Consider the following 23,581-nt stretch of genomic DNA (forward strand, 5'->3'; position numbering starts at 1 on the left):
TAAGTGTTGTTTCCTTCTTTGTTTTATGTTATATAGGATTATGGCATCCAAGCATACAAATCCACGTAAACCCTCTTTAAGTGACCTAGAAAAATGTTGTAATAGTGCAGGCGTTCAGGCACCATGGTGTCTTTCTGCTTGGGAGAGGATGCGTGGATATGGCTTCCAGAATGTAGATTTGGAATCAGTTAGTGGATGACGCCAATGCAATTGGCCATTTGATAATTAGCTAAATTTCTGCCTGCCTGTCTTTCCTATTCACACGCACTCAGTACATTTTGTGTCAGTCTTGGCCTCCTGCTCCCCAAACAACCTGTGCAAATGATAATAACTGTGCCATATATTTGTTTTTTATCTTATGAATTCAGGGATACATAATTTTTTTTCTGATGTACAAAGTGCATCGCTGACTGAGTGTTTAGTAATGTTTGTGATGCTCATTTGAAAATTGTACTGTTTTCTTACAGGCTTTATGTATTGTGTATATCTTTCATGCATGCTTTCTTATGTGTCCAGAAAAATGCATTCATACCCAGATTCTAAAATATCTCATAGAAAACAATATATTGTCCCATACTCAACATGGTTTCAGACCTGCCCATAGCACCACTACAGCTCTCCTCTGCTTCACAGACACAATAAATCAACTCAAAAATAAAGGTGCATGTGTCATCTCTCGTTTTGGATATGTCCAAAGCATTTGACACAGTATCCCACCAAATTCTGCTAAATAAACTAAACAAATATAACCTATCAGAGTCTGCACTAATCTGGTTCCATAGCTACTTAGCTGACAGGTACCAGGCTTTGAAATGGGAAAATTCTCTCTCACGTCTGTTACCCATAACTACAGGTGTCCCTCAGGGGTCTATCTTAGGACCACTACTTTTCACAATTTTCACAAACGACCTCCTTACCTCCACACAGCATGCATCTATCATTCAATATGCATATGATACTGCCTTAATCTGTGCTGCACAAAATACTCCCACCCTCCTGAAAACAACTCAATTAGCATTCTCTGATGTATAAAATTATCTTACCAAAGTTCAACGTATCCTCAATGCTAAGAAAACACAAGTAATGATCATAAACAGTTCTAACAAAAAACAAAATAGCAGTCAATTCACCATCTACTCTACAGACTCTACTACAATCACTCCAGTACCACAGGCTAAGCTACTAGGAATAACCATAGACTGCCACCTAAAATTTGATAGACATCTCAACTAAACTATAAAAAAAAAGTGCATGCCAAACTGGGATCATTCTACCACATTAAACCATTTCTCACCAACAATACAAGATCTGCCATTGCTCGCTCCCAACATCTATCCACCCTACTCTATTCATCCCTCATTCTAACTAATCTCAATAAAACTGACCTAAGCAAAATGGAAGCCTGCTACAACAGAATTGTCTGCTTTGCTGCAAACTGCCCATATAATCCTATCATTGTATTGCTCTGCACCAGTTCCACTGGCTTGAACTGCCCAACCTACTAACTTATAATCAACTCTGCCTCTGTCAGTCTATCTATTACTTCCCTAATAAGTGTCCTGCCCTGAAAAACCTAGTATAACAGCACATAGCCACTAGGCTTCTTCGATCATCAAGTAAACTATTACTAGAAGTCACCAACATCAACAATAACTTTGGAGACTCACTATATAGTACTACAGTTGCTAAAAAAAATGGAACATCCTCCCTATTAGCATACAAAACACATCCTTTAAAGCATCCTTTAAAAACCTTACTAGGCAACATCTGAAACAAAGCTGGCTGTGCTGTGACTGCTCCCCAGGCTAGAGCAATCAGACAAAGCACTTTTACTATGCCCATCTCACTTTACTAAATCCTCACTCTCACTCACATATACCGACCCCATCAAGCTAAATATTTACTACTTTCAAACCAAGAAATTAACTAGTAGTACCACTGTTCTAATTACAAATGATGACCATGAAACTATGTTTTGATTTATATTACTAATGAAGATTTTATTTTCCTCTATTGGGCTGTTTTCATACTAGTGCTAAAACAATATAATGTACTACGTTCTTATTGTATTGTGTTTCAAACCACAACTGAAAACCATGTATTTATTAAATTTTCTTATTATTAATTAATGTTTTTTGAATCCCCTGTACAGTGCTGTCTACATACCACTGTAAAAATATGTATTGTTTATGCTGTTTAAACACGTAAATGTATCTGCAATTTCTCTCTGTGTGGAGCTTTTCTCCCCGGGCCTCTGCTGAAAAGGGCCTTTGGCCCAGTCAGACACCCCTGGTTAACAAATGTAAAATAAAATAAAATAAATAAATAAATAAAATAAATGAGGCCTATTAGTTGATTAAAAGCAGACATCTCTTGACTAAGTTAGTGCTGTCACAAACTGATGTTATTGCTGTAAAACTAACCCATCTTCTACTTAGGTACATTAGCAAGTTATAGTATGTGAGGGTCTGCCATTCAATTGTGTTGTTAACCATTTATTTTCCTCTGCCAGGTTCAACACTTACCTTGATAATCCTGCAGTTACAAGTATTTTAATTTGGGGCTGACTCTGTCTGTTGCTAGCAGTAGACAGCCATTACATGGGTAAGTAAAGGTTGTGAGCATTGCCTTGCATTAATTGTACTGTATTATGTGCATTAGATAAAAGTTTTACCCCTTAGGTGGTCAGCATGTGTAATATCCATTGCCTCTTAGCTAGGTCAAGGGCATATTGTGCACACCTATGTCGATCTATGCCCACAGCAGCTGATGGCTCCTCCATGTGAGTCCTTACCTGTGTGTGACTGTGGTAACCTTGCCAGTGGTGGTGGAATGTGTACCGCTTCCACTTGGTATTCCTGTTGAAGCTATTTTCTCAGAATAATATTGTGTAAGATAGCACAGACAATGAAAATGTCATCACAAGTACTGGGATTATACTGCAGACCACCTCATGTATCTAGGCACCAGAATAATGACTTCCGCAACCGAAACACACACAAACACACATTCTATGATATTTCTGATTAAAGCATGTGCCTCATTATAGCATTCTTCAGTGAGTGGATGTGCATTTGTGATGGGCATCATCAGCCATGGTTCATGTGCAGAACCTGCATCACTCAATAGATGACATTGTGGGATATCCCCCCTAGAAAAAAAGAGTTGTGCCAGATATGGGAGTCGTGGTAACTGCCAGGTTGCCAGCATACATATTTAGGATGAGTCCCTTAGCGTTATACATGAACTGGCAGTTAATGGAGTGGAAGCCCTTTCTGTTTATGTACATCCTTCCTTGTTCCCAGGTGGTGCTTTGATCTCAATGTGTGTGCCGTCTTTGGCATCCAAGAATTCAGGGAAGTGTGCTTTGGGGTAGAAATCTTGCATAGCTGTATCTCTGTCCTCAGGGCTACGGGGAAAATATATGTTGTCACTGGTATGCTGTAATATAGCATTTAAGAACTGATGTAGGATTCTGGGTGTTGATGCTGGTAACACTCCCAGAATGTCCTATGTTGGTCTCTAGAAGGTTTCTGTAGATAATATTCTAAGTGCTATACATACCTTAGTCTCCACAGGTATTGGTTCCCCTCAGTTTTCCCCTGTTCTCAGGTAAGGACGACAGAGGTTGCAGAGTTCCTGTAATGTGTGTCTATCCACCCTGTATAGCTCTGCTATTTACACCTAATACAGACCATGAAAAGTTAAATTGGGTCTAAACACCCTTCTCCTTCTTGGCTGTGATCCATAAGCAACAGCAGTAGCATAGACTTGGGCCACATGCAGAATAGTAACAGCAGCCCCGAACATTCTTTCTGTATAGAGTAGTTTCCATGGCTGTATTCCAGTAGGTTTTATAATTCGAGGCCAAAACTTGCACAGTGTACACAATTGCTTTATAGCTCATTGAATAACTTCTCCATCTTGGATTGGTTTATTAGCATACAGTTCAGCAGCTTATACTGTAATTAGCATGCCATGATGTTTACCATGTTTGCACAGCTCTAAACACTGTGTAGATCTGTTTACTGAATACAAATCAGCATGCAACTGTCTCAATGTGCACACAGTTTTAGCGAGCAGTGTAGGCATTATTGAATCCATACCAGTGTCATTCCTCAAAAGTTTCCAACCCAGCGAAACAGAATTCAGATAGCATAAAGGTAGTAGTCTTAAAAAAAAAAAAAGAAAAAAACATACCTTGCAAGCTTTTCTTACCTTGGAAAACACTGATATATGCATCATCATGGAGAGGAGACCTGGTTTCAAGACCTTTGAGAGTACCCTATTAGTGCATGATTTCAATCCTTACCACACATTCAGCCATACTGCACTAGATGAAGACAATAAAGGCAGCGTGTCTCCACATTTGTTACAAAAAACACTTCACCTCCAGAATAGTAAGACATGATAACAATGTTGAACTCCTCCACATCTAACTTACTATTAACAAGACCCCTTATCACATCATGGCTAATTATAAAACCCCATCCCTGTCCCCCTCAGTCCATAACTCCGACTGAAGTAGTATGGTATAAAAGGAAAAAACTTCAAAGACCAAAGCACGTTAGGTTCAAGCAAGGCACCCTTTATTACTTGCAGCAAGGAGACAAAGCATGTAGGTACAGGATTTGTCTGGCCCTTTGGTGATCAGTATGTTATTCTTATACAGTTCTCCTCATGTCACACAGAAAATGTTACTATTCTATTGCTGACGTAGTTGGACACAGCTTTCTGTATGTTTCACAGAAAATGTTACCAGACTTATTGCTGACATGGTCAGATTATTTGCCGTCTTGCAAAAACATTTTGAGAAAAACAACCTGGCCTTGGGCTTATTTTGGCCCACCTTAACTTTTCAATTCTTCAATTGTACAGTTCTAATACATGTGTTACATTTTGTCTAGATTCAAGGTACATTTCTACCTTTGTTACAAGTAATGCTGACTATGGTTTATACTTTCAAGCATCTATTGTTTTCTTTATCAAAGCTTCTAGCAGCTGCATATTTTCTCATGGCATAAGCAGAAATGAAATATATCTTTGTTAAGTTTCATGACATTAGCAGAAATGAAATGTCTCTTGTTATTTTCATGACGTTAGCAGAAATGAAATGTCTCTTGTTAAGTTTCTAATAGCTGTGCAGATTCATGCAGTGTGAACAGAATAAATGTATTAACCCTTTTAAACCTCAAATGCACTAAGCATGCATATTACTATTATATATTTTTCTAACATTTCCCCCCTTTTAATACTTTCATTCTACTTTCAAGAATAGCATAAACAGTTTTTTCTTCCCCTAACCTCTTCCTGCTCAGGATTTGCAGTTAAGAGAGTCATGCAGTTTAAGCTCATGAAAGCATTTTCAGTTTTTTAGCAATTCTTCAAGTTCAGCATTTTGGTATAAGGTTTCTGAAACTGAAATGTTTACAAAATTTTTAATCAGTCTTTTTATGCAGGGGATGCAGCAACACACACATACTACCAGTAGGATTATTCCTACACAGATGGCAATCAGAATGTTCATCAGGATGCTGCCCCAACCCACAAACAATTTCTGGAAAAAGTCCGTCAGTGGATTTGGTCCTGGTTTGGTCATGGCTGACACCTGCTGAATCACCTCAAGATGGTTGTCTATCTCGTGTTTGTGGTCAGGAATATACGAACAGCACTCCTCCTGGATTAAAGTGCACATACCTCCTCTCGCCGCTAGGGTGAAGTCAAGAGCCATGTGATTTTGAAGCACCACTGTTCTCATGGCAGTCAGTTCATCAGTCACCAATTCTAGGGCAGAAACGGTTGCATTGCTCATTATTTTGAGAAGCTTAGACAATTTTCTCAGTTCCCAAATTGATTTCATTGCTCCATATGCTGGCAGTACACCTGCCCACGATATAACATTGTCACGCAAGTCCATGTGTGACAGTCCATTGTTCCCCAAGCCCACAACATGATGGTTTTTCCAGCGCGCATTGATTTGCCCCACTGGATTGACAGGCTTCTTGATTTCTCTAACATTCCAAATTTTTCCTTGAAGTAAAACTGCTGTGTGTCGTATGGCTGGAACCAGGTACCCCAAAAAACAACTGCTGGACCAATTCTCAGGTAGTCATTTATATGCTTTACTACCGCATATAAAGTAACAATCTTCTACTTTAGTAGTAACTTTACTATACCCTGACTCTGCATGAAACATTTTTTTGTCGATTATGGACAGTTGTTTATAGAGGTCAGCATTATGTTTTACTTCTTCAATTGTCCTATGCATCAGTTCAACAAATGTATCATAGCTCGTGTTGCAATAGGATCTGATGTTATCAGGTTTAGTGTAGCATCTATAGGGAACAGTCACATTGCAATTGCTCCAACCCACCTTGACTGTATCATTCTTATAAAAACACACAGTTCCCTTCTGTCGAACAGACAAGTGCAATGCTACTTTATCTTGTGATGTGACATCTGATGTATCATGAATTAGGTTTTCCCCGGTCTTGTTGGCTCCTAGGGGAACTGAAGTTAACAGTAACCCCCCACATGCTGTTGGTAAAGCTGTGTAAATCCAGCAATTTGAAACATTGAAGGTTTCAGCATACACATATTTGATTGCCTGGTAAGTGTTAAAGTTTGGGTGCCACTCTGCATACTTGTTCAGTTCAATTTGTGTGGCTGAGAAAAGGAATGGCCACAACAAAAAGATTATTGTCACTAATACAGTCCACAGGATGGTTATGCAATACTTTTGTGGAAATGGTTGTTCTGCATTTCTGTTTTCTCCGGCTCTTCCAAGTAGGTGTATTTGGATCTTACTGGATTCCATCATTTTTACTTTAGACATGTGCTCTTTCTCTCTGCCCTAATAGGACCTTCAGCACCGATGGTTTCTTCACTGGGGTTGAGACGGATCAGTCCTATTGATCTGATCCCCCTTTGTAGCCAGACTTTGTGCCGAGGGCCCCGATGGAGAGGTAAGATTTTTGTCCAACTCAAAGTTCTTAACCAGCTTGCAGTGCATCAAGTGTATCCAAGAAGCTTGTTCTGCAATCTTGACTGCAGTGGGTGTTGAAAGAAGCACCTGGTAGGGACCTTCCCACCTTGACGATGCCCATTTTTTTTGCTTGATGATTTTGATCCACACACAGTCTCCTGGCATCACTGCCACTTCTGAAACAGAATTTGACTGCAACAGGTGTTTAGAACTCAAGAACATTTTCATATATTCAGCTAGTGTAAAATCAGCTTCCTGATCTGGTGACATGAGAAGTTTCCACTGGGGTGTTTAATAAGCCCTTCCAAATAGTTTTTCAAAAGGAGTCAATCCTTTTGCTGTAGGGACAGTTCTCATGCTCAACAATGCCAGAAGTAAACAGTATAACCAAGTTTTTCCTGTCTCAGCTATTAATTTTCTCAATTTGTTTTTTAGTATACCATTATGCCTTTCAACTAGCCCTGCAGATTGCGGATGGTATGCACAATGATTTTTTTAAAGAAATACCAAAATGCTTAATCAACTGCTGTATGGTTTGATTTACAAAGTGTGTATCATTGTCACTGTAGATTCTTTCCGGAATACCAAACCTAGGAATGATTTCCTTGACAAGTACTTTTGCCACCGTAGCTGCATCTGGATTTTTGGTTGGAAAGGCTTCCACCCATCTGGAAAACATATCTACAATGACAAGACAATCATCCAAGGGGACATCCATGAGATCTTTTCTAGGTAGTGTCTTTTGCTCAATTACCTGCAGGCAGCAGTACGGTGTGCCATCTGCAGGGGTCGGGAGCAGCGTATAAGGGTTTAAAGTCATGCATCGTTCAATTGTCATATGAGGTTGGCTCAATAATATAGTCATACAGGAAAGATGCCTAGCAGGGGAAAGATATGCCACCTTGTCTTGTAGTAAAATAATCGCAACTGCATGAGGTACTCTCAAAGTGAGAGGGTGGAACAAGACTACTGAGGCTGAAGCCTGTACTGCCATTGCAGCTGCAACTACTGCTTGTACACAGTGGGGTAAGGACCGTGCCACTGGGTCCAGTTGTGATGAGTAGTAAGCAATGGGGCGTTGCTTATCCCCATGCTGTTGTGTCAACACTGATGTCATGTAACCCTGCTTACAATCTACAGTTTGGAAAAAACGTTTATGGTAGTTTGGCAATCCCAGAACTAATGAGGACGCTATTAACTGCTTTAGTTTACAGAAGGCAGATTCTGCCTCTGGTGTCCATTGCAACAAATCCTGCGCTGCCATAGGCTTCTTATATATAAGGTCAGTCAGAGGTGCAGATTCCAAGGCATAGTTTGGAATCCAGCTCCGGCAAAAATTTGTTGTACCCAGGAAGGACATCATTTCCTTCTTGGTAGTGGGTTTTGGTGCTTGCAAAATTGCTATTTTTATGTCCTCATCTAACGTTCTACCTTCCTTGGATATTACATATCCTAGGTATTTGACCTGTTTTTTCCAAAGCAGCAGTTTATTGTTATTTACCTTATGTCCCTCAGTGGCTAAAACTAGTAGAAGTGCTATGGTATCTTCTCTACAATCCTGCTGGGTGGGGGCCGCCAGCAAGATGTCATCAACATAAAGTAAAATCTGACTGCCTCTTGGTGGGGTGAATCCCACCAAGTTGCTTGCCATTTCTTGTGAGAATATTGTTGGACTTTCACAATATCCCTGTGGTAGTCGCGTATATGTATACCTTTTCCCCTGAAATGTAAATGCAAAACCAATACTGGCTGTCAGGGTGTATCGGTATCGAAAATAATGCGTTGCTGATGTCTACCACAGAAAAATATTTTTGTTGAGGTTTTAAATCATTCAACAGGGTGTGTGGGTCTGGCACCATGGGTGCCCTTGGTATTACTGCATAATTTACTGCTTGTAAATCCTGGACCTTACGCCATTCTCCATTGGCCTTTTTAACTGGAAATAAGGGTGTGTTACATGGTGAGTCGGGAGATTCTACTAGTATCCCTCCTTTAAGTAAGGCTGCTATAATAGGCTTTATCCCTGCCTCTGCATCTTTTCTTAAGGGATACTGTCTTTTTTGTGGTCTGAATGCTGACTTTGGCGTGATAGTAACTGGTCCCGCTGTACGAATGAGTCCTACATCTGATTTCCCTGTTGACCAGAGAGTCTCTGGTACGTCTCTTAAGGCATTCTCTTCCTCCTTTAATAGGAATGTCAATCAGCTGTCATCGCTAGGCTGCAAGTGCACAGCTGGGTTGGTCTGAGTTATCCAATTCAATTTTTCTACTTGTATTCCTTGTTCTGACAGTTCTAGTTCTGTCGGTTTCTCTCATCTCGTGACTTTTTTTCTCCTAGGTCTGCCCATTCTATATTTCTGTTTTTGGTTAAGGTAACATGTGGTAATCGATTAGATTTATAAAGTGCAAAGAACTCCTGGGGCAATGAACAGCTGGCTACACTGTTCCCTTCTGTGTCCCAGTACAGATTACACAATATCAATCTGTTTGCATGATTCTTAAATAACTCTTGCTTATATACCTTTATCAGGTCCTGGTATGTTGCAATAATACATGGTACAGTGCAACAGGTGTTTCTTATCAATGTCAAGGGAGGGGAACTTGCTGATGGCTAGGTTCATTAACTCTTTAGTCACAGTCACTGGACCAGTCGTAACCAAGTCCTGGCTGTACCAATAAAACATTTCACCCTCTGATTGCACTACAAAGGTGTTAATTTGTCGCTGTGCTTCCATACCCTGCATGGTTGGGACTACTGTTATACCAAATAGCTGCATGAGGTCTCTGCCCAAGAGGTTTACTGGGCATTTTGTAGAAACTACAATTTTGCTTCTTTGTGTCAATCCTGAAACTGGATCAGTTATTGCAATGTTACAGAAGAGAGGCTCCCGATACAGCTGCCATTAGCTGCTTTGACCAGTATGTAATCAGGTGACTCTGTGTTTTCTGGCAGTTTGTAGAGGTGTATCAGGGTTCGTGATGCCCCTGAGTCGCACAAAAATTTGACCTCCCTGCCTCCTACCAAGAGTGTAACTTTTGGTTTTGGGTCTGCTAAATAGAGCTCCAAGCTCAATAAAGCTAGGTCTAATATTTCATTTTCTTCATTGTCACTAACTTCCTGCACTTCCTCTACTCCCTCTATCACATCCTCATTTGTCCTTTCTTCTCTAGCCCCTTCTAGTGATTTTTGACTGCCGTATAGTCAGTCCTCACCCTCCTTGTCTTCCTTTGTTGCCTTTTTGTTTTTTTGCAATCCATTGCCAAATGTCCCTTTTTACCACATTTAAAACATTCTCCCCTTTTCTTCCGCCCTTCAAAGTCCTCTGATCGCTGATCAGATTGTTTGTTTCCCTGCGCATTTTTCTTGCCCTTTTTCCCAAACTGTACTACATAAACTTCTGCTCCATCTTCTACAGAAAATACTTGAGCTTTTTTTTTCTTTTTGCAATTAAAATGCCTTTCGGCATGCCTAGCATATTCAAGTAATGATTGTAACCTGCTTGTACGATGGTCTACCATGTGTTTTGTAATAAAACTGCTTATAGGCATAATAAAACTGCTTATAGGCGTGCTACTGCCTTTTAAAAATGCATTCTTTAACTGCTGTTCATATGGGGAATCTTGTGTTTGATCTTCAGGAACCTGCATTCCACAGTGGTTATTAAAACATTCTAACAATCTGGCATAATACCGAAAAATTGTTTCACCTTCTTGTGGATGCATTGATTAATGCAAGTCCAGTCTGCCCTAGGTTTCCATTTTTCAGAGATGCGGTCTGTAAGACCTTTTACTCTGGTGTCTAATTTTGCACTGCTATGTGGGAGGGGTTTTTGTGCAGCATCACGGGGATTCCAGTTCCCACTGATCATGTACCAATCTGGCCCTACAATTTGTCTAACTACTTTTTCTATTTCTTTTCCATTTAGGTTATAACTCAACCTCATTCCTTGCAAATCTTCTGAGAATTTTCTAAAATTAACCTTTGGATGGGGAATTCCCTCAGTGGCTTTCCAGATATCCTCTGGAGTCCAAGGTCTATACACTAAGATAGTTGGGTCTTGACTGTCTTGACCTGCCTGAGGATTGGGTACTTCTATAAGCGGGCATATTTCTTCTTCTTCACCTATAGATCATGAATTCTTAACTATTTGCCATAACTCGATACCTTTTTCTGAATTACCTGCCTTTGTCTGGGACCTGGTCCCGATGGGATCTCTAATTTTAGTCAGTTTTAATTTCACAATATCTATATCTTCAGTGACCACAGGATATAGTGGGGGTGGACTAACCTGTTCACTTGCTTCATATTCTGGTAAGGGAGGCGGAGGTGCTGATGCTATTACTAAGTTATTATCCTCCTTATCTAAAAACATTGCTTTTGAATCTTTGTTTTTTTGTTCCCTACGGTTTACTTCCTCCAGCCATCTGTGTGCCTGAGGAATTCCTAATCGACGTTGCTTTTTTATCCGACCCTTGGAATTGTTTTTGTGCTGTTTGATAAGTTTGATAAGCGAGGATTTTTCTAATTTTCCATCAAATTTGTATTTATTAACCCATTTTGAATAATATCTAATATTATCGGCACGCTGCGACTTCATATATTTTGCGTCTTCCATTAACGGTAGAATTTGGGGTCTTTTTGTGCAATTATTACCCATTTTGTTTTACCCTTTGATCGTTACGTAACTTCTTTTAATTTTTAACGTGGTACCATGGATTTTGTTATAGTCTCTTCAGAATGACTGCCTACTTATTCTGTTTCTCCTGATCTATGACAAGGCAGTAATCTTTTTTGTCCCTGACTTGCAAAAATACAATCTGACAAAAACAATACACACTAGTCCCTGATCTAAAACAGAAAACAGAAAAAAGTAGATTCACCTTACCTGAGCCTACGTGATTGATCACCGATTCGTGGAGACCTGTCCATCAGTCACAGATTAAAAAGTGGCTGGCCTCTTTTGAACGACAATTCAGTCGGAGGACTTTCCATATAAGAAGAACCGATTTGGTTTCTTCCCCGTACAGTTTCAACCACCTGGCCATCTGATCCGAGGTGAAGAGAGGGTTCCGGCTCGGGTGACCAATCTGTAAAAGGAAAAAACTTCAAAGACCAATGCACATTAGGTTCAAGCAAGGCACCCTTTATTACTTGCAGCAAGGAGACAAAGCATGTAGGTACAGGATTTGTCTGACCCTTTGGTGATCAGTATGTTATTCTTATACAGTTCTCTTCATGTCACACAGAAAATTTTACTATTCTATTACTGACGTAGTTGGATACAGCTTTCTGTATGTTTCACAGAAAATTTTACCAGAATTATTGCTGACATGGTCAGATTATTTGCCGTCTTGCAAAAACATTTTGAGAAAAACAACCTGGCCTTGGGCTTATTTTAGCCCACCTTAACTTTTCAATTCTTCAATTGTACAGTTCTAATACATGTGTTACATTTTGTCTAGATTCAAGGTAAATTTCTAGCTTTGGTACAAGTAATGCTGACTATGGTTTATACTTTCAAGCATCTATTGTTTTCTTTATCAAAGCTTCTAGCAGCTGCATATTTTCTCATGGCATAAACAGAAATGAAGTATCTCTTTGTTAAGTTTCATGACATTAGCAGAAATGAAATGTCTCTTGTTATTTTCATGACATTAGCAGAAATGAAATGTCTCTTGTTAAGTTTCTAATAGCTGTGCAGATTTATGCAGTGTGAACAGAATAAATGTTTTAACCCTTTTAAACCTCGAATGCACTAAGCATGCATATTACTATTATATATTTTTCTAACATATGGTGTGATCTGTATTCACTGAACCAAACACTTTTCTTCTAGGGGACTTCGAATAAACCTCTCTTAACTGCGAGGTATATACATCATACTCTATATGTAACAATCATATATGCCTGCTAGAATAGATCTTTAACATTGTATTCGCCAGTGTTTCAGTCAATATAGCTTAATGAGGGTTCAAATCCAAGTAGCAGCAGCAGTGTATTACCTAAAAGTTTATTATTCTGCAATAATTTATTTAGAATAACATTGCAATCATTTCACCTGAGCAATTTATGATTTGGAATGCAATAGTCACACAATTCTTTGCCTAATGTGAATAATACTGATGAGATTAAATGTGTAGTTTAAAACACATGTGGCTTCACATTTATATGTAGATGTGACAAATCTTAGCATATTTATTTGGCAATATTGAGGAAATGTGGTATATTATAATGTCATGCAATTCATGATATTTTCTGTTGTCTTTCCCCTGTCCTGTTTCTTTATTTCTAATGACATTTGAACCATAACTCCTGCACAAACAAGAATGACCAGCAGCATGAGAAGCTAATCTTACCACAGGGGATCTGACTCCCATCCCTCCACAGTGGCTGTGGTGGCACCCCCACAGGCAGCACAGGCACCTGGCACTTCTAGGTCACAATCTGGCAGCATTGCCCCATGACTCCTGCACTACTTGCTCCAATAGCATCAGGTAGCTCTGCCCTGGGGGCCAGTACACTGGTACTCCCCAGGAGTAGTGCCCATGAAGGTAGCAATTACATCATCCATCAAGATCCGACAGGGTTGTAATGAGAGAGGGGCCTTGGTGCTACATCAAAAGAATAGAAAACATCCTGTATCAAACAGCCAAACTGATGCCCCATTCAGCACTGTCTAATGTGTGTTCAGCAGGAGACAGTGATGATAGTTCAGATGGTGAGGACTAGATTCTAACTGTACTCATGATGGATAAGGAAGCCTCTCTGAAGTCCATTACCTATCCCCATCATGTTGTCTCACAAACGTTTGTGTCCATCACCTTCCCTGTATATCTTGCATGTCCTATATATCTATAGCTGTGTGCTTTCTGAAACTTGTAGTTTAAAGTTTACTGTAGCAGAAGCAGTAAATTCACTGTTCATTAGAGGGCTGACATAGATAGTGGTTCAAATCCAGCTGTTCTCATCTAAGTGGTTGTATAGCAGGTGTACAATGGATGATTTGGATAAATCAATTTAAGATGAATAGTTACATGGCTACATACATTTTGATAACTCAAACTCATTTATTAGTCATATGGCTTCAAATACATCACTGTAGTCTGACATTCAAGTGTATGCTTTCTCACAACTCTGATAATGATCTCTTCCATAGAATCAGCAGTTAATATGCCTTACTCTAGATTGTGACCCTGGATAGGCAGGGGTTTGAGTCAGGTAATATAATTGTGGAAGGCAATAGAGACAAACAGGACTGGTTTACCCAAACAGATGCTAACATGCAAACACAGATGACTGTGTAAATTAACAGATTGTAAGGCTTTGAGCCATAAAATTATGTTTTAGTAGTGACATAACCATTACAGCAGACTCCTGATGTAGTCCCTCTGAGTGTGGGCTTCATGAGATTTTGGATTCAGTTCTATCTGTGGCATTAGTGGTTGAAATACAGCACTATGAACACAGATATGCAAATGTTCATGTCTGCTAGGGTGTAACTACTGGGTGTGTAAACAACTGTTAACACTCAGGAATGACTCCTTAAAAGCTATTGATGGTTACAGTTTAACTTATTATATACATTCTCATCTGGGGAGCAAAAGACCACATTTTGTAGTTTCTTTAATGGAAACCATATGCATTCAAACACAATACTTGGGTTATCCATTTAAGTGTGTTGTCTGACAAGTGTGGTATGATGTCTTGGGAGGCATCTTCAGTTACTCCACAGGTCAAGAGGAACTTGAAATACTTTACCTATGTTCTAATAAATGTGGTGTGTACCCTTTTATTTTGTTTGCATTACAGTACTTACAGGCTAGAAAGGATTATTCATCAGATCTTGTTGTATGTCATGTTACGCAGTTATCACAAAGTGTAACAGGACTTTTGCTATGGTTTGGGATTGGTAGATGTCCATTCAGTAATTGCTGCACTTCCTTATGAGCCTGCCTGGTAGGATTATGTATTACATTGCATGATGATTTTAGCACAAAGCACAATAGGTAATCAATGATGTGAAATAGTTATTTTCACTTGTTTTTCTCCAGCAGTTTGCCTGTAATGATGGTCATGCAATGGAGGTAGTGGTCGATGTGTGGGGAATACCAACATTGTTTTAGGCTAGCATACACCTGCTGTATGTGACTTCTTGCACTTTTTGGACTTCAGTTACTACATGATGGTACTGTTGCATCTGTCTCTAACATGATAATATACTGCTTTCAGAGGAATATTTTTTCAGACTGGAGTAACTTGTACATGTGTAGCAGGTGAAGGAACACATATGCCACAAATACTTTACCCTCCCTACACATATAATAAAGAGAAACAGTACATGTAGCAGTTATCATTTAACAATTAATGACATCAGGCAAATTTTTTATCACTTCTAGGGGCTAACTATCATTGGTGGTCTTTTTTTGCACATATATGATTGTGTCCACAGACACTGACATTCTTAAACACACAAGTGTGATGTTAAAGTGTGTGTGTGTGTGTGTGTGTGTGTGTGTGTGTGTGTGTGTGTGTGTGTATATGGACTGCCTCCACATGACTTGTATATTCCAAGGTTTCTAACTCAGTATTTTTCTCATGACTTGCACACATCTCCAGTGTACTTAATATCCTCATTTGTCATAATTCTACACCTGGTACCAATGCATTGCAGCGTAATCCACAAGTACTGTGCTTTTTAAACTTGTAGTTGTGTTTCTTTGTCAGCTGTTTGTGGGTTACACTGCATACTGATTTGATATATATTAACTATCGCAGTTCCTATCCTTCCCATCATACTTGGTGCTTTCACAACTGTTATTTTTGTTTCCAGGATCAGTACTTGGCTGAGAATTATGTGCAGATGTGTTCCTTATTTTTCTCAACTGGTCCACAATTGTATTTATTCATTAATTAATTAATTAATTAATTTATTTATTTATTTTTACATTTGTTGACCAGATTTGTCCGACTGAGCTGATAGCCCTTTTTCAGCGGAGGCCCGGGGGAAAAGCTCCACATTTATTTTTACACTAGAGTACTTAAGGTACCAAATCAACAATCTGGAGAAAAACTCCAGGTATGTAAGAACATATTAACAGTGTTCAAAAATAGAATTTATATTGAATACAGACAAGTTTAAATTGGGTTTTCAATAACATACAGTATTAAATACAGACAAGACAGTACAGGTTTATACATGGGTTTTGCAATAACAAACTAATTATGAACATTGATTTAGAGATAAGATTGTGGAGGTAATGCAACATAGCTGGGAAGTACTAATTAAAGGATACTGCAGTAATGAATAGTAAATAGAGGTGATATGAGAGTAGAAGTATGTTTAGGTTGAGAAGGAAAGTCAGATTATGGGGTCTATATTAGATCACCAAACTTTCAAAATGTCGAGTGTTCTAATATCGAACCCTATTAATCGAAAATTTAAAACATCGAACATATAGAACAGCAATTTTTTTCCTAGGGAAAAAATTTGCTGTTCCAAAACACATACACACAACACAAGCACACCAAACAAACAGCAATTCACACACATACACCTAAACTCTTACACCTAACCCTACACTAAACTATACATACACCACTAACTATTCACTTACCTTAACCCAAACCCTAACCCTAAGGTCCGTCACTATCACACAGTCACCTCACCCGCCCTCTAACCCTAACTCACCTACCCCACCCTAACCCTCACGTCCACACAATCACACACTTACCTGACCCATGCCCTAACCCTAACTCACTTAACCTGCCCTAACCCTCACGTCCACACAATTGCACACTTACCTGAACCCGACCCGTAACTTTCCACCACAGTGCTGAAAATACCGAAGCAACAGAAATGGATAACCAAATTCTTTCCCTAGGAAAAAATTTGTTTTTCTGTTTCTTCGATATTTTCAGCATTCGCTGAAAACTGGTCGATATTAGAACACTCAAAATTTTGAAAGTTCGGTATTCTAATATAGACCCAGATTATGTAGACAGGGGAGAAATTAAGTAGAGATTTTAGGTAGGCAAGTGTGCTGCAACAGGATAGTAGAAGGAGAAGAAGTTAGGGATTCTGAGTACTTGAGAATAAGTTAAGGAGGCTGAGTACAATGGCAGGACCATTGACTGTTCATGTATTCTTTTAAGGCCAACTTGAATTCTTTAACATTGTTGAGAGTCCTAATTACTGTGGGAGTATTTTATGCATGTAGTTTCCCATTACCCCTGTTTGTTACTTAAATACATGTAAGATATGGGCATTTGTACACCTGTATTACCTACATCCCTTCAAACACCACAATTGCTTCATTTTGGACATTTATTTTCTGTGTTTTATTTCCCAGTACACATGACAATACTACTGATGTTTCCACATGTCCACTACCTCAACTATCAGCAGTGTCCTACTCTATCAAGCTACCCCATCCACTAGTAAAATACCTCTCAATTATCCAAGTTTAACAGGGACATCCCAGGGTTTGACTACAGTTTTATTTCTGTCCTTCTTAATTTCTTGTATAAATGGTGACCTTTGGAGAAAGGTGTTGAATTGTAAATAGGTAAATAATTAAAAGTGTGCACTTCTTTTAGTTCAGAAAATATATATTAATTCACATCCTCTTATTCTGTCAACAACACATTGTAAAAAGTGTCTCTAATTGTCCCTGATTATTTCTGTATCTGTCCTTCATTCTGATGATGTTTGTCCCTGATTCATTTGAGAGCAGTGACTCATATTATTAGGCATCCCATCTTTTTATGTATTTCAAATTGTTCTATTTATTTTTGTGCTATTTGCCTACTGAGCTTAAGCTTGTTTACTGTCCTCAGTTTTCATTGTGTACAAGAGCCCTGCCGCACCTCAACATGGTTACGAGTGTGTATTCTGGCCACAAGCAGGTACTGCTCGATGTGTAGCATAGCTTTGAGTCTTGCTTATTTGATTAGCACTGCTGCTCATCATGTGCAGCCAGCCAATCATGTTACCCTTCACTGTGATGTATATGCTGCTAATGAATCCACAGGCTTGTATCGTAGCTACAGCCTAAGTTACTCTGAGCAACGTCCTCTGTTACTAGGCATAAAAATGCACACAAGTTTGATTGAACCACCTATGAGGTACTCATACACTTAAAATAGTATATACCCATTACAAGACAAAATACAGCTGCTACTATACGCATGAACAATATAATTATTATAAAATAGCCGACTGTGTGATGGAGATTGATATAGTTATTTATTTATGTTAAATCTGCTGCAGTCCCACAAAAAACAATAAGGAAAAAAGTCTAGTGAATATCAATAAAGTATTGTTACTACATCTTATATTGTTTTAAAGGAAAGCAGCACCATTTTGTAAATGGATACATGTAGATAATGCATTGTTAAAGTTTTTAATATGCACTTTTATAAAATTAAAAAAAACTTACTTGGGCATTTGCCTTCTGTTACAAAATATGCTATTTCTGAATTGGAACTAAAGTGTTAATGTCTTACTAGCCTGTATAAGCTTTTCTTGTGAGATCTTATGTATGCCATCATGGCAAAAAAAGACATGCAGAGCTGCAATCTAAACCCTGCAAATAAAACAAACATACTTCATGAGAAATCATTACAGACTCTGTTACTCTTCAGTATTTTTCCTGCTACTGATCTGTGTTTACAAGTTTCAAGTCTTGATACTAGACAGATAAAAACAAATGCCTACAAAGCTGGGAAATCAAATGACCAACAATTTTGTTTATTTTCTTAACCTGTCAGAGTCATTCATTGTTCTCTGCCAATGACATTTCTTGATTTGAGTTGGCCTTCCAACTCACAGCTACAGAATTCATAAAAACCTATAGTGCTAAGTATGTTTCATGTTTACATCAAAAAGATTCCAGCTTGGCTAGTACTAAAACTGTCACAAAAAAAGAGGCATAAATCAGACTTTGTAGAGCTAACACATTAAATATCTTTAACTTGTAGCATAATATCCATATTCAAAATATAGTATCATATTCAAATATCCACTAAACCAGTTATTACAGTGGTGATACACACACACACACACACACACACACACACACACACACACACACACACACACATCTACATACATATATATATATATATATATATATATATATATATATACATATATATATATATATATATATATATATATATATATATATATGGATCAACTTCAAAAGCTCAAAGTTTAAAAATGTCAAACGGCCAAGACCATAAGACCAAAGGTTTGAAAGTTCGAAAACTTAATAAAAAAAAATAAAAACAAAAAATAAATGTTTACATTTTTTCAGGGGAGCAAGCCCCGCTGCACCCCCTCACCCCTCACCCCCTGCTAAATAAATATACCAACGCCAAGATCACACTACAGTGATTGAAATGGTAAATATCCCATTTCACGCTGTATGACGATCTCCATTCAAAATATTCGAAGTTTTAAAACTTAGATCTTTTGAAACTTCGAGCTTCTGTAGTGGATCTGTATGTATGTATATATATATATATATATATATATATATGTATATATATATATATATATATATACATATATATATATATATATATATATATTTTATACATATATATATATATATATATATATATATATATATATATATATATATATATATATATATATATATATATATATATGCTTATATATATATGATGTATTTATGTTGATTTATGTATGTTGGTTTATGCATGTTTATATTTATATATATATATATATATATATATATATATATATATATATATATATATATATATATACTGTGTGTATATTACATATATGGTAACCTACATTCCGATCAAAGCAGGTGATATTGACTCATTTCGTATCACACATAGTACATCATACGTTCTTGTTGAAGACTCTCTAAAATGTTACTGCTAATGTACACTGAAGATAGCAACCTTTTGACCATGCTGGCATTTTTGTCATATTGTAAGTAGTCAGATTTGGTTGGAAAAACCTTCCACATTGAGAACTGTATGACCCACACTTGTGAGAAATGTTTTACTTCCATTCCTAACTGACAGTTGTAATTGCTCTGGCATTTAATATCTGCCATTAAATATATATATTTAATATCTGTACACAACCAAATGCCAAGTGAGGCAGCCAGTCCTGAGGAGAACCAAGGTCCACAGATGTGCTTTATTTTAAAATTAAAGAAAAAAAATAACTATTTGAGTTTCATTCTTACAGTGACTGAATGTCAGATGAAACGTGTTCATTTCTGGCACCACTTTTTCATAACTCTTTGCCTTATTTTTATAACTAAACAGTCCTGAAATTCAGAAAGGTTTGCCAAGATGCAAAAGCCTTAACTTATAGTTTTCCACATCATGGTAGGCTTCAGTGATTCACTGAATATTCTTAGTGCTGCTTTGCATCGACTCTAGCTATAGCACGATGACAAGTCCCACTGTCAAATACGCATGCAAACAAAGGAGTTCAGGGAAGCAGTTAATGCAAGTCAGCCACGTGTTGTCACCCCGAAATGATGCTGGCCCAACAAGAGCACTGTCCAGTGATTATAGAAAAAATGTGAGAAGAGAAGAATCATTTTACCCCGTTATGATTATTATTATTATTATATTATTATTATCATTATTTCTATGTGAAGAGGAAAAACACTGTAATTTTGGAAAGGTCATAGATCATAGGTAGGTATTATGGAACCATGTGTGTGTGTGTGTGTGTGTGTGTGTGTGTGTGTGTGTGTGTGTGTGTGTCTGTGTGTGTGTGTGTGTGTGTGTGTGTGTGTGCATGTGTGTGTGGAGAGAGGATTAAGTTAGTGGTTCTGTTAGTCTCAGCATGCCTGTAGGTGCTTGTTTGTGACAGCATAGATGTGTGTTGGTTTGCCTGCATGGAAGCCTGAGTGTGTGTATGTGTGTGGGTGTGGGTGTGGGTGTGTGTGCATCTGTGTGCAGTAGCTTAGCTAGGATAGGGCAAAGGAACAGCCACAATGGATACAAGGTTTTAGGGGTTGCAATTTGGAGATTCAGAATGATCAGTAGTGTAGTATCGGTATTCATTTCTTAACTGACATTTCTGGATGCCGGTACAGAAATTAATTTTCTGCAGCACTGAAGTGTGTAGCTTAAGTTTTAGCAAGGAGCTTGCTACAGCTTTAATAGCAGAAATCCTTTTTTTCCCTTCTTTTTTTGCCCCTTAGCTGAATTGACAGGTGGGGGCACAAAAACTTGACTTGGCTGACTCCTGAATATAAGGAGGACCAACCAGATCACAGTCATTTTTTTTGTGGTGCCAAATCAGGGAACAACTCAGGGTGCTACATGGGTCATCCACAGCTGTGTCTGTGTTTATACATGGGTGCCTGTATGTTTGCATGCCTGCATGCTGGGAGGAGTCTGTGCTCCCACAATGCATGAGTTGGTAGGGAGGACACTTGCATGGTCAGTTCTGATAGTGCAGTGTTCAAGTCAGATACATGGTGAACAGTTACTAATGAGGTGTCCTTTTGGCAACTTTACCTCGTCTGTTGCCCTTGTACTAATTGGTAGACTAAGTTGTCTTCCTTATGTGTACACATTTTACTAGCACCACTGTGCTTAACACTGATCAGTAATATGATTCTGTCAATTACCAAGTAGAATTTTGTCCCATTATTTCTCCAACAAACTTCTTGAGGACAAGATATTTGAGTTATGGCTTCAAAAGGACCAACCAATTGTAAAGGCAGTAAGATGAGATATCACATTTCATCTTATTAGCTACTCATCAGATCAGTGGAATATTACTAATATAAATATATACATATATACATCTATATGGATTACCTTCAGTTGGTTGACTTACCACAAGACCGACACTTGTATGATCAAGATTAAAACACCGAAACTCCATAGTACTGAAAGATGGAATGCCAAAATAGCTACAGCACATGTCATACAGCACCCTTACGACTGCAGATCATACTGCAGTCATAAAATCATATGCTCCGTTTAAAACAAGCATGGAAAACAAATGGAATGGAGTTCACGGTACAGTGAGGATTGGGAAATTTACCCTTTTCCCCACTGCAGTGTGATCTCAAAGTTGGTATATTTAATTAGCAGGGAGTGTGGGAGGTGCAGGGGGGCTTTCCTCCCTGTAAACCACTGATGAACTTAAATTTTTGCTTTTATTGCTCATTTTGAAAGTAGAATGTAGTCTTATGTCTCAGTCATACGAGTTTCAGTCTTGTGGTAAGTCGACCAACTGAAGGTAATCTGTCTCACTCTCTCTCTCTCTCTCTATAAATATATATATATATATATATATATATATATATATATATATATATATATATATATATATATATATATCTATAAAGAGCGGGTCTATATTACATTGTCAAACTCTTAAAAGCTCGAACGTCATATGGTCGACAGCATATGATCGAACTTTTGAAAGTGTGAACGTTTCAACAGAGATCTCCGTACAGTGCAGAATGGGAAGATTTCCCTTTTCTGCACTGTAGTACAATCTCGGAGTTGGTATATTTAAAGCGTGGTGGGTGTGCGTGGCTTGCCCCCTGCTTAAACCGTTCATGTAGGTTTTTGCTTTGGTTTATTTTTTTTTATTACATTTTCAAACTTTTAAAAGTTCTGTCATATGGTGTTGACCATATGACATTCAAACTTTTAAAAGTTTGATTATGTAATATAGACACTGTAGTTCATAGGTTCATATGTGTATACTAGGCTAACAACTGTTATGACCCTTAAAAGCCTAGCTGTGCAACACAAATATGACCCACAAATTTGATTTATATTTGATTTATAGGGGTGATTTACTGACTGGCTCTTTCCATCTGTGACATAGGATCCACACCAGGGGCGAATTTCTGATCACCCACCCACTGGTCCGAGTTGCACTTAAATAGGAATAGGGTGGAACTCTGCTGCACATGGATGGGAAGTCTGATCCAGAGAATCATAACTACGGTCCCTCCAACATGTTCTATTTATGTTGCAAGAAAACATGTAGGTCTTTTAATCTAGTAGTTGTGATATTGCTTGTTTTGCAGATGTGCAAAATATACATCAAAATAGGGTCCAGGCACAGATCACCGGTTACAAGTCTGTATAATACTGAGTAAAGAAACAGGGCTTTGAGGCAATCAGTAAAGAACATTGTGTTTACTCCCTGTATTCTATTTGTAAGGAACCTTTGAGGGCATCTCATTCTTCACCTCATACATATGTGTGGGAATGTGTCCCCAATACCTCCTTCTAGTCACATATATTATCTGCTAAATCGTCATGGAGAAGTGGAAACACTTTAGTTCCCACAGTGTGAACTCTGATCAGAGCAGTCCCTACATAGAGAAGAGTACTTGACTTAATGGCATTCAATACAAATAAAAGTACTGATGAGCAGGATACTTAATGTCTGAAAAGACATGTCCCATAAAGAAATGCACTGCTTTGAAATCTCAACAATTCTGGACAAACACAAAAAACGAAAGAGTTAGTGGCCAGATGCCCAAAATCCTGGGCAATTTGTAAATGTTACACTAATTCACTTAGAAAGCTAGTAAAACAATATGTTTTACATT

Source organism: Protopterus annectens, chromosome 3.part1, assembly GCF_019279795.1.
Source record: "Protopterus annectens isolate FY-2018-M chromosome 3.part1, PAN1.0, whole genome shotgun sequence".
Classification (NCBI taxonomy): Eukaryota; Metazoa; Chordata; order Ceratodontiformes; family Protopteridae; genus Protopterus; species Protopterus annectens.